The sequence below is a fragment of the Microcaecilia unicolor genome, chromosome 8 (genome assembly GCF_901765095.1).
Source record: "Microcaecilia unicolor chromosome 8, aMicUni1.1, whole genome shotgun sequence".
Taxonomy (NCBI): Eukaryota; Metazoa; Chordata; class Amphibia; order Gymnophiona; family Siphonopidae; genus Microcaecilia; species Microcaecilia unicolor.
The window spans coordinates 170,091,689-170,103,174 of record NC_044038.1 but is presented as its reverse complement, the minus strand read 5'-3'; the positions used below and the strand labels follow the sequence as shown (position 1 = coordinate 170,103,174).

Genomic DNA, 11,486 nt, shown 5'->3' with positions numbered 1-11,486 from the left:
TCAATTATATATACTGATATTTGTCAGCATTTGCTTATTTCTGATCTGAAGGGTTACCTTCGAAAACTAATCAAAATATGTACTGTTAGTCGAAAAAAAGGGTATCGTCTTTTTTTCTCTTTGATGTTTTATTTCTATTTATTTCCATTTGACTCTCCGTAAAAAAAAATGAAAATAGCTTCCAGTGCACAAAAACATCTGATGTCTTTTTCCCCCTGTGCAAAAAATACATCCAATCAGTGTTTTCATGCCTGATATCAGTTATTATTAAGGTACTGTATTGAGAGATGATGATCTCTCAATACAGTACCTTAATACTAACTGATATCATGTACTCCTCTGGAAACTTTAAGCCTGCAGTGGATGAGTAAGTAGGCTAAGAACCAGGGGAGCTAGGGCTCAGATGGTGCCAACACACCTTGTAACCTTAGACAAGTGACTTCACTCTCCCATTTCTTTTTGGTACAACTTAGCTTGTAACAGGGAACTACAATTTGCCCTGAGTTCATATTTAGAAAATGTGAGTAATTAACTCAAACGTTAAGGCTATAGGAAAGACTGGATGATCTACCTCAAAGTAGATGAAGATTTCTGATGGCTTTGGGTTCAGCTGATGGGGGTAGTTTCTTCATCCTCCTCCTTTTCAGGTCACTCTTGCTCCATTTGCACCAGATACGTATTGGACAGGGGCAGAGCTTCTCCATATGGCATCAGTCCTATGAAGAGGTTTGCTTTTTGGTATTGTTGTTTCTATGATTTGTTCCCACTGTGGATATCACTAGCGCTAATGGCTTAGGTGTTGTCAGTTTTTCAAAGTGGGGGCATAGGCGTGGGGGCATAGGCGTGGGGGCCTTGCCCCCCCCTCCCAAATTTGGACTCAAGCCCCCTACAAAATAGCAGTTCCTCCCCTTACCCCACTAGGAGGTTCCAGCACCACGCTGCAGCTGCTCCCTCCCTCCCTCCCTCCCCTCGCAGATCCAGCATCCTTCTCTGCCCCCCCCCCCCCCCCGGCATGCAGTCCTCTAGGCACAGCCTTTGACTGGCAGAGGCAGTGAAACAGACTGCTTGTGGCCAGTCCTGCCAGGGTCTTTCCTTTGTCATATCCACCCATAGGAAGTTATATCACAGGAGGCAGGACGTAACGGAGAGAAAAGTGCTGGCAGGCCCAGCCGCAAACAGTGTTTCACTGCCCCGCTGGCGGTCACAGCTACGGGTGGGCCCACCCAGCGCCAGCCCCCATTGCCGGCCACTGCTGCTTTTCCTGTTGAGCAACAGGGCCGGCACTACAAAAAAAGAAGAAGCGCTAACGGCGCTAAGGACGAGAAATGTTTAAAAAAAAAAAAAAAAAAGCGCGGCACCGGCAGGCACTGTCTTGGCAGCCTTAAGGCTGCGGGAGGAGCCTGCGAGCCAGCAGCCAATGCCTCAGCAGCCCATGCCTTAAGGCTGCCGAGACAGTGCCTGCCGGTGCTGCGCTTTTTTTTTTTTTAAACATTTCTCGTCCTTAGCGCCGTTAGCGCTTCTTCTTTTTTTGTAGCGCCGGCCCTGTTGCTCAACAGGAAAAGCAGCAGTGGCCGGCAATGGAGGCTGGCGCTGGCATGCAGGGCGGGGCCTCGTCGAAGAAAGAGGGAAAACATGAAGGATGGGGAGAAAAAGAGGGAAACAGAGGAAGGATGGGGAGAATGAGGGAAAACATGGAAAGATGGGGAGAAAAGAGGGAAACATGGAAGGATGGGGAGAAAGAGGGAAAACTTGGAAGGATGGGGAGAAAAGAGGGAAAACAGATGGAAGGATGGGGCGAGAAAGAGGGAAAACGGATGGATGGGGAGAGAGACTCTGGATGGAAGGATGGGGAGAGAAAGGGGAGAGACTGGAAGGATGCAGAGAAAGCTGAGAGACTGGAAGGATGTGGAGAGAGAAGGGACACTGAACAGAAAAGGGTAGAGTGATACAGAGACACTGGTTAGAAAGAGGGAGAGAGACATTAGATGGAAGGATCAGGAGAGAGGATAGATGGATGGAAGGATGGGGAGAGAAAGAGGGAAGACGCAGGATGGAAGGGTAGGGAGAAAGAGGTGACACTGGACGGAAGGATGCAGAAAGAAAGAGGGGAGACTACTGGAAGGATGGGGAGAGAGAGGGGAGACTGGAAGGATGGGGAGAGAAAGAAGAGAGCTGCTGGATGGAAAAGGAGAGTAGTGAAAGACTGGAGAATAAGAGGCAGGGGCATGGGGAGAACAAGGGTGAGAAAAAGATGAAAAGCCATAAGTAGATGAAGGAAATTAAAGAATGGATAGTAAGACTGAATTAAATCAGGACAGAGAGAGAGAGGCAGAAAAATATTGAAGAAAGCAAAGAAAAAGGAGAGAAAAATGAGAAATGGCCAGGAAACCGTGGCAGAAGAGTTAAGCGAAAACGAAGGAAAGCAGAATCTAGAGACTGGGAGCGACACAATGAGAAAAAGTAAATGGCCATACAAGAAAGGTAAAGAAAATAATTTTATTTTAATTTAGGATAAAGTAATATGGTACCTGTGTTAATGAAGTTTCAGAGACCAATACTTCCTTCCTTAGGTCAGGCGAGGATACCGTAACAGCATTATACTGACCTGAGGCAGGAGGTTTTGGCCTCTGAAAGCTCATTGAAAAGGGTGTTAGGCTATTAAATAAATTTTCTGAAATCTGATGCACTGAAAAGCAGCACTTTACCCTGTGTGACAAATGCATCTGATTAGCGTGACTAAATTTTGCTGGGGGAGGGGGGTAGAGAGAAAATTTTGTGCCCACACACTTTGGGTTCAGGCCCATCCAAAATTGGCAGTCTGGCTACGCCACTGGGTCACATACTGGCATCAGAGGACGGGGAGGCGCCAGAGATACTAGACCCACAAATTGGGGGGGGGGGGGGGAGCATGAGCAGGCAGAACCAGAGACAGATGCTGTGTGATCACCAGAGAAGCAGAGGGGAGGAGAGCACAGAGTAAATGCATAGCTCCCCCTCCCCCAAAAAAGGACTGCTGGATACAGCCCTGCTTCACTGTACCTTAAACTTTCTAATTTCACAAGACAGAGCATCTTTGCCTCTTGTTTTTGCTTTTATCTCCAAATAATAAAGTCTTTGTGGATAAAAATGGCTTTGGATTGTAGCAGGCTTTCCGCGCTTCAAGAGGTCATGTAGCAGGCTTTGTACGCTGATGCAAACAGAAGTCCTTCATCGGAAGCTCAGCACTATGGGAAGTGAGCCAGGGCCAAATTTCCATTAGTAATTCTCCTCCTTCTACATATAGTATCTAGGGGTTGCCAGACTGGGACAGACCAAAGATCCATCAAGCCAAGTATCCTGTTTCCAACAGTGACCAATACAGGTCAGAAGTACCTGGCAAGATCACAGAGGAGTAAAACAAATTTTATGCTGCTTATCCTAGAAATAGTGGATTTCCCCGTCCAACTTAGCAGCAGCTTATGGACTTTTCTTTTAGAAAATTATCCAAATCTTTTTTAAACCCTGCTGCTTTTACCACATTCGCTAACAACAAATTCCAGAGTTTAATTACACACTGAGTGAAGAAATATTTATAACAAAACTCCGCTCTTTGAATTTCCAAGTCAATTGCTCTATTTCCCCTCCATCAAGTGAAAGAACCAGAAGGTAAAGGGAGTAGCATCACAGCCAAGGGTAAGACACCTCCCCTCTTAAATCTGAATCCACCACTGAAGTTTAGATTATTAAAACTTTCAATACAAGAATAGCTAAAAGCCCGGATTTATAGAAGGATTAATCATAATGACAAATTAATTTCTTTAACTTTATGCTACTACTATAATGTATTTGCTTGGGTCTTACCTTGAATATTTTGAGAACAAAAAAAAAATTTTTTAGAAAAAGCAAAATAATTTCACCATAAATGTTTTGCAGGTTCCAGCTAGTATGACATGATTCCTTTTCAAATTCAACAGGAGTGTCTGAAAATGGTAGTATAAGGGCAGAGAATTAGCTATTGAAACTAACTAAAGGACTGTAGGGCTAACAGCCTGCATGAAAACTAAGATGTTCTGACTCTGAACCATTCGCTTTGTGTAACTACTTTTATACTGTTGTGGAGTACAGGACTACAGCATCGGAATATGAACTGCACCTTCCAGATGCCCAAGGAACAAGGCAAGGATGCAAAAAAATTATTAATTTACAATTTTTTTTTAAGAGAAAGAGGCCAACTGAATTTTGGTTTCAGTGCCAAAGTGGCCCAAAATCCTTTTTCTGCCCCATTTCAGCCAAAAGGCTAAGCCATGGTTTCAATTTTGGCCAAAATGACCGTGAGTTTTTGGTGGAAACTGAAAATATGAGCTTTTCACCTGTATACCTTTCTCCCTTCCCCTGTCCACCCGTAGGTGCCCCCCCTTTGGCCTCTTACAATCACAGGTGGTCAAGGGGTGTAGTCAGGGCAAGACTGATCCCCAGCCACTCCTGCCCATGCTGGCTCTACTCTCAAAATGGTTCCCATGACCTCTAGTCACAACTTTGTGAAACTGATACAACAGGTCACAGCAGCCATTTTTGAAAGTAGAGTTTATGGGCAAGAGTGACTGGGGAATTACTCTTGCCCTGACTATTCTAACCACTGGGCCACAAGGGATTGTAAGGTATTCGGGGGAAAGCCACTTCTGCATTTTTTTCTTGTGTGTAATGCAATTGTAGGTATGTTTATGTTTGTTCAAGCAAGATCAAAGCAGTTTACAATGGTACAATAAAAACAAATAAAATAGAGTAAAAGTAAAAACACAATCAATTGATAGGAAAGAATAACTTAATTCACACTACAGAAATATGTTACTTCAACAAATAAATAGCTACAAACTCTCTAAACCCACCACAGGAGAACTCTGCAGCATTAGGACCCAAAAGCCAAACGGGGGAAAAAACTCAGTTTAATTTTAAAATTGGTTAAAGATGAGTTATGATCTTGCATAGCAGTTTATATGGTACTTAAAGCACTCCAAATAAATGCTTTTGATACAAACATTTAGCAGGAATTTAAGTCCATAAATCTGGGACAAGCTCCTTAGGAATTAGCGACTGTGAAGATATGGCATCAGCCGTCACACTCCAAAGATGGTGCAAAAGCAGCGTTTCAATCAAATTTGTAGCGGGCAGAAGCAAGATTCTATGAGAAAGAAATCTGTAGTGATTATTTTCAAGCACCAAGTACTGCTCAGCTTATAGCATTAGTAGGAAAATGATATATAAAGTTCAATTCATTGTAATATTAGAAAATAATTTGAAAAATATATTGCTCTTGCTTGTAATTTTTCTGCATTTGGGTCTCCATGATATATATCTATATCTATATTTTTTTACACATTCTCACAAGGTTCCTGTAGCAGAGGATATGTAACGCCATCTCTATTGGCTTGGGAACCTAAATGGACCAGACTTATCGAGAAGTCCTTGTTAAAATGGATCCTACAGTTGTCAGCCTGTGCGTGCACTTCCTGGGACTGGAGCTCCTGTGGCTTTCGCAGAGGGGGCTCCTGACTGAAAGCTCAGACAATCCGTAGTGGGCCTCATTGGTTCACTTTCGCACAACCAAACTTTAGTTGTTAGTTTCGGCTTCGGCCAAAACCAGGTGACAGTTTCGGTAGCTGTTTTGGTCAGCCTCTAAACAGAACAGCAAAACAGAAGTGCAGATTCTAGCCAATTTTAATAAAATCCAACATTTTTAAATACATTTAACCAACAAGAGGTCATGGCAGCTGACAAATTAAAATCAATAAAATCCACAAACTCAAAAAAGTGTTGTTCAATTTCTTCTTCCCCAATCCTTGACTAATCTCTCTGTCCCCTTCCTCCTTCTCTCTCCATCTCCTTTCTTTAGGATTGTAAACTGTTCCAATATATTACTTGATGTATTCAGTGTTAGCTATTAGACAGCAAATGACTCCATGCAAACTGCACTATAAGGACATCTTGAAACTGGGACCTTTTTTTTTTTTTTTTTTTTAAGTTTGATAGCACATTTATGTTTCTATTGACTTCCATTATCCACATTGCTTGTTCTCTTTTAAGCATCTTCTTTTGGTATGATGGCTCTGCTATCACAGTGTCTGGTACATAGCCAAACAGTGGCAAAGAAGAAATACCCTAACAGCACATATAAAATTTGAGTCACAAGCAGAGGGTGAGGCCATCTTGGCCTTTTGGGTAAAACAAAATAAATAGAAATTAAAAAAAAAAAAAAAAACATAGAAAAGAAAATTAGTTATCTTTTCTAGTGGACTAACAATATATTTTTGATTTGCTCTTGAAAGTAACCTTCAGATTTGGGTAAGTGAGAAATTGTAGCATCTGGGGTGGGGGTGGGGTATTGTCATGTTCACACATACCCTACTGGGGACACAAATAGGAAGGGTAGAGATTTGGATTTAGCTCATACCTTTTTCAAGTTACATATAGTTATAGTAGATATTTTCCTATCCTCAGAGGGCTTACAATTTGTTTGTACATGAAGAGGGTATTTTACTAAAGATCAGCACTTGTTATCTTCAAAAGGGTCCATTAAATTCCTATAGACCCTGCTGCAGTTAATAGGGGATCTTTAACTAAAGATTGGCACACAAGTGACTTCAAAAGATCACAAGAGGAGGCAACATGATTTAAACCCTGGCTTCTCTAGTTTGCAGCCCACTACTTTAATCATTAGACTACTCCACTTCACTCTACCCTAGTCTCCCCCCCTTCAAGATCATATTTGCTCTTTAGGGGGAAAACCCCACTTAAATTTTGGCTATATTTACCAAATTATATATATATATATATATATATATATATATATATATATATATATATATATATATATATATATATATATATATTAAAAAAAAAGAAAATTCCCCAGTAGTTACAGGTCTCAAATCCAGCGTACATGAACACCAGGAAAACATTGCACCAGTCATAATTAGAAACTCTGCTAAATGTGGTGTTTATTGCCTAAAGGTAGCTGACATATTATAGGGCTGGATTATTTAATTACACTTTGTGTCACAGATTAATCAAATCTAGGACTCCAATTCCATCCAAAACCACCTCTCAATAGCATTCATCCAAAAGCCAACACGCTACTGAGAATGCTTGTTTAAATAATAAGATTATCATCAGATTATCATCAACATCATCAAAGTGGCCTGAACAAACCAGTTTATGGAAATGAGTTACAAATGCAACACTGACAAATTAATTGCAGTTTTCACTAAAAAAAAAAAAAAAAAAAGTAGTAACCTTACATTTCAACACTGGAGTTTTCTGAGCTTGCCTGCCCAGTGACTGGTCATCACAGCATTTAATACTTCACAATATAATATTTAACTTCATGCTAAAGCACTGAACACTTGCTACATTTAAACAATGGGTCCAATTCAAAACTTCAAAATACTACCCTCTTCACCAAGCAATGAAATGCCAAAGCAAGTGAGCAAATTAGCAGTTTCCTGTTTACTGTGTCAAAAATAGTACTAATATCATTGCCAGATGGTAAAGGATCAATTACACTGTCTTAGAACCACATAACCCTCCCCCCCTCACAGCAGTCAGTCACGAAGCCTGGAGATCTTTGCAACCTCATAGGATATCAATATAAAGCAAGGAGCCAAACTAGCAGGAAAAGATTTGCTATTTGTGACTGTTGACAAAATAACTTTCCTCTCCTGCTTTAATGTTCATGACTAAGAGCCACGGATACACAAGCTGGTAGGAGCTGTAAGCACTGGGATTTCCTCCAGAACAAAAAAAAAAAAGGGGGGGGGGGTAAATAGTACAACAGGAGAATTATTGTGGGGGTTGGGGGTTGGCAGGAGGCAGCTAAGACCTTTATAAAGTTGATGAGGCTCATCCTGGTTTTACAGCACTTAGGGTCCCTTTTACCAAGATGCGGTAAAAGAGGTCCTGTAGTAGCGTTGGTGTGTGGATTTACCAGGCACCGAGGTTTCTTTTACTACAGCGGACACAAGGCCAAAAAAAGCCTGTGAAGTGCACACTTGCCAGGGGGAGCCCTCCATCCTATTTAGGTTCCCGCACTAAACCGGCGTTAAAAAAAAAAACCCTCCAATTTCAGTTGCGCCAGAAATGGCGCATGCCGGGGGGGCAGCACTATTGCCAGCACCAGCGGTAGTGGCGGACTGGCACACGACGCAGCAGGTAGCTCTACCACGGCATTGTAAAAGGGCCCCTTAAAATTGGGAAAACTTCTGGGTCTCTGCCACTGACTTTGAGAGACCCTGGGCAACTTTCTCAATCCTAATCTTGTGTGTCAGTGTACAGGCATTAAAAAAGAAGAAATAGGGGTAGACCAGATGCATATCCAAGTAGCAGGTTTGTTTAAACATAAAATCCAAAGACAATGCAGTTCTGTGTTTCGGCACTAACCGCGCCTGCCTCAGGAGTCAATACAATGCATCTCTGCCACTGATGAAACACATAAAATGGCTTGAGAATCCAATAATACAGTATTCAATAAAAACACACACACTTCACTTTGAATCTGCTACTGTAATTCCTTGTATTGACTCCTGAGGAAGGTGCGGTTAGCTCCGAAATACAGAATTGCATTGTCTTTGGATTTTATGTTTGAACAAAGCTGCTGTTTGGATATACATTTGGTCTACTCCTACTTCTTTTGTACACTGCCTGGATTGTAGCGAGGGGGATACTTGTTTTGTGTTCAGTGTACAGGGATAGCCATACCAAAACAAAAAGAATGCATTTACTAAACTTGAGAAATTTTACCTTCGAGCAGTGCAAATGGTGAACAAAGTTGAAATGTTCCCCCGAGGCTGTACAGCACAAGTAAAATATAAAGCAAAAACAAAATGCAACGCCTAACACTTTTTAAATTGAAAGGTGTCCCTGAGATTTAGGAACTTGCTTCAGTTGACCTCTGACCCTTAGACTAGTCCCATGATCAAACCCTGCAAAACAGTGCTGGAAACGAATTAGAACAGAATATCTGTTCCTCCTTTCTAAACAAGAGATTAAAAAAAAACAAAAAGAACAACATACTGGACCCAATTTATCAACGGTCACCAGGAACTCGACATTTGAGAAAACCCTTTGATAAAAATCAGGCATGGCCAACATTAATTTTATTGTAAACTGCCCAGTGATTAGATAGAAAGACAATATAGGGAAATGGGACTTGATATACCGCCTTTCTGAGGCTTTTGCAACTACATTCAAAGCGGTTTACATATATTCAGGTACTTATTTTATACCAGGGGCAATGGAGGATTAAGTGACTTGCCCAGAGTCACAAGGAGCTGAAGTGGGAATCGAACTCAGTTCCCCAGGATCAAAGTCCACTGCACTAACCACTAGGCTACTCCTCCACTCCATATATAAATGAAATTAATAAGGGAAAATTAGGTTTTTACTTTGGTAATTTTCTTTCCTTTAGTCACAGCAAATGCATTACAAATGGGTTGTGTCCACCTACCAGCAGGGGGAGATAGAGAACACTGAAAACCATAGTGCCTCTAGGACGGCTAGCTTCATCTGCCTCTCAGTATTTTGAAGCTTCTAAAGCAGTGTTAAACCGCAAAGTAGCATAACATGAACTTTCCTCATAGCGAATGAACACCCCAGAACAGGAGCAACAACACAAAGGAGGGACGAACTCAACCTCCTGTAGAAGAACAGAAATCCTGAAGACTGTTTTCCAACTTCTCCCAATGCGGGAACATGTCTGCAGGAAAAACTGAACACAAAACAGAGTCAATCAGGGAGGGATCATGGATTCATCTGCTGTGACTAAAGGAAAGAAAATTACCAAGGTAAGAACCTAATTTTCCCTTCCTTGTCATCAGCGGCAGATGAATCCATTACGAATCGGATGTATCAAAGCAATCCCTAGATAGGGCGGGAACAAGCCACACCATGCGCCAGCACTTGTGCTCCAAAAAGCGCGTCCCTCCTGGCAGCCACATCCAGCCGGTAATGTTGGGCAAAAGAAAGCTTAGAAGCCCAAGTTGCTGCACGACGTATCTCTTGACGAGAGAGTGCTCCAGTTTCAGCCCAAGAGGAGGAAATCGCTCTTGTGGAATGAGCCTTAAAGGCATCAGGCGGAGGCCGGCCAGACAGCAGATATGCAGAAAAGATGGCTTCCTTAAGCCAACGGGCTATAGTGGCTTTAGACACTGGAGATCTCTGCGAGGACCTGACAATACAAAAAGGTGATCAGAGGTCCTAAAAGCATTTGACATCTGCAGATACTGCAACAAAGCCCAGCGCACATCCAGGAGGTGCAACTGCCCAAAGGATTCTGGAAACTCCTCCCTAGTAAAGGAGGACAAATAGATAGGCTGGTTTAGGTTAAACGCTGAAACCACCTTAGGCATGAAGGAAGGCACAGTACATACCATTACTCCGGACTCTGAGAATTGCAGAAAAGGGTCTCGATAGGACAGCACATGGAGTTCAGATACCCGTCTCGCCGATGCAATGGCCACCAAAAAGACCGTCTTTAGAGTCACATCCTTCTCCGAAGCTCGCTTCAGTGGCTCTAAGGGCGAACACTGAACAGTCTTTAATACTAGCCCCAGGTTCCAGGCCGGGCAAGGGGCCCGCACGGGAGGCCGGAGCCGAAGCACCCCTCTCAGAAACCGTGCAATGTCAGGATGTGAAGCCAGGGAGAGGCCAGCGACCTTCCCCCGAAAGCATGACAATGCTGCCACTTGAACACAAACCTTTTTGCAAACCATCCTGCAGAAAGTCAAGTATCAGCGAGACAGAAGCCCGCAAAGGGTGTGATCGCTTTAGAAGCACACCAAGCCTCAAACTGGCGCCAAATCTGAGCATAGGCAACGGAAGTGGAACGCTTGCGGGCCTGCAAGAGAGTGTGGAGATGACCTTGTTAGAATAGCCCTTGTCTCTCAATTGCGCCCTCTCAATAGCCATGCCGTAAGACCAAAGTGGCATGGATCCTCCATGGTCACCGGGCCCTGCATCAACAGGTTCGGAACCAGAGGCAAAGGAAGGGGAGCCTCCACCAGCATCCGCCGGAGGTCCGCATACCACGGCCGCCTGGGCCAATCCGGGGCAATGAGGATCACCACTCCTTGATGTAGCTGAATTCGCAGGAGGAGCCGACCTATTAAGGGCCAAGGAGGGAACACATACAGGAGGCCCGGAGGCCAGGGTTGAGCCAAGGCATCCAACCCTGCCAAGCGAGGATCTCTCTGTCTGCTGAAAAAGGACGGGACTTTGGCATTTGTGCTTGACGCCATAAGATCCATTACAGGCTTTCCCCATTTGGCACAGATCTGAAGGAACACTTCGTCTGCCAGTTCCCACTCCGCTGGGTCGATTTGATGCCTGCTTAGAAAATCGGCTTACACGTTGCTCTGACTTGCTATGTGAGCTGCTGACAGAAGCTGCAAATGTAGCTCGGCCCAGTGGCAAATTAGAGCGGCCTCCGCGGCCAGTGCTCTGCACTGAGTGCCGCC

General features: G+C 43.4%; 1 long non-coding RNA gene across 1 annotated transcript; it reads right to left on the bottom strand.

The window, feature by feature from the left end:
* Positions 1–5,678: 5,678 nt before the first annotated feature.
* On the bottom strand, positions 5,679–7,638 carry LOC115476578. The gene is made up of 2 exons (XR_003943202.1): positions 7,275–7,638; positions 5,679–6,188 (listed from the first exon to the last, which is right to left on the bottom strand). It is a non-coding gene; the product is annotated as an uncharacterized LOC115476578 (long non-coding RNA).
* Between the last annotated feature and the right edge of the window lie 3,848 nt (positions 7,639–11,486).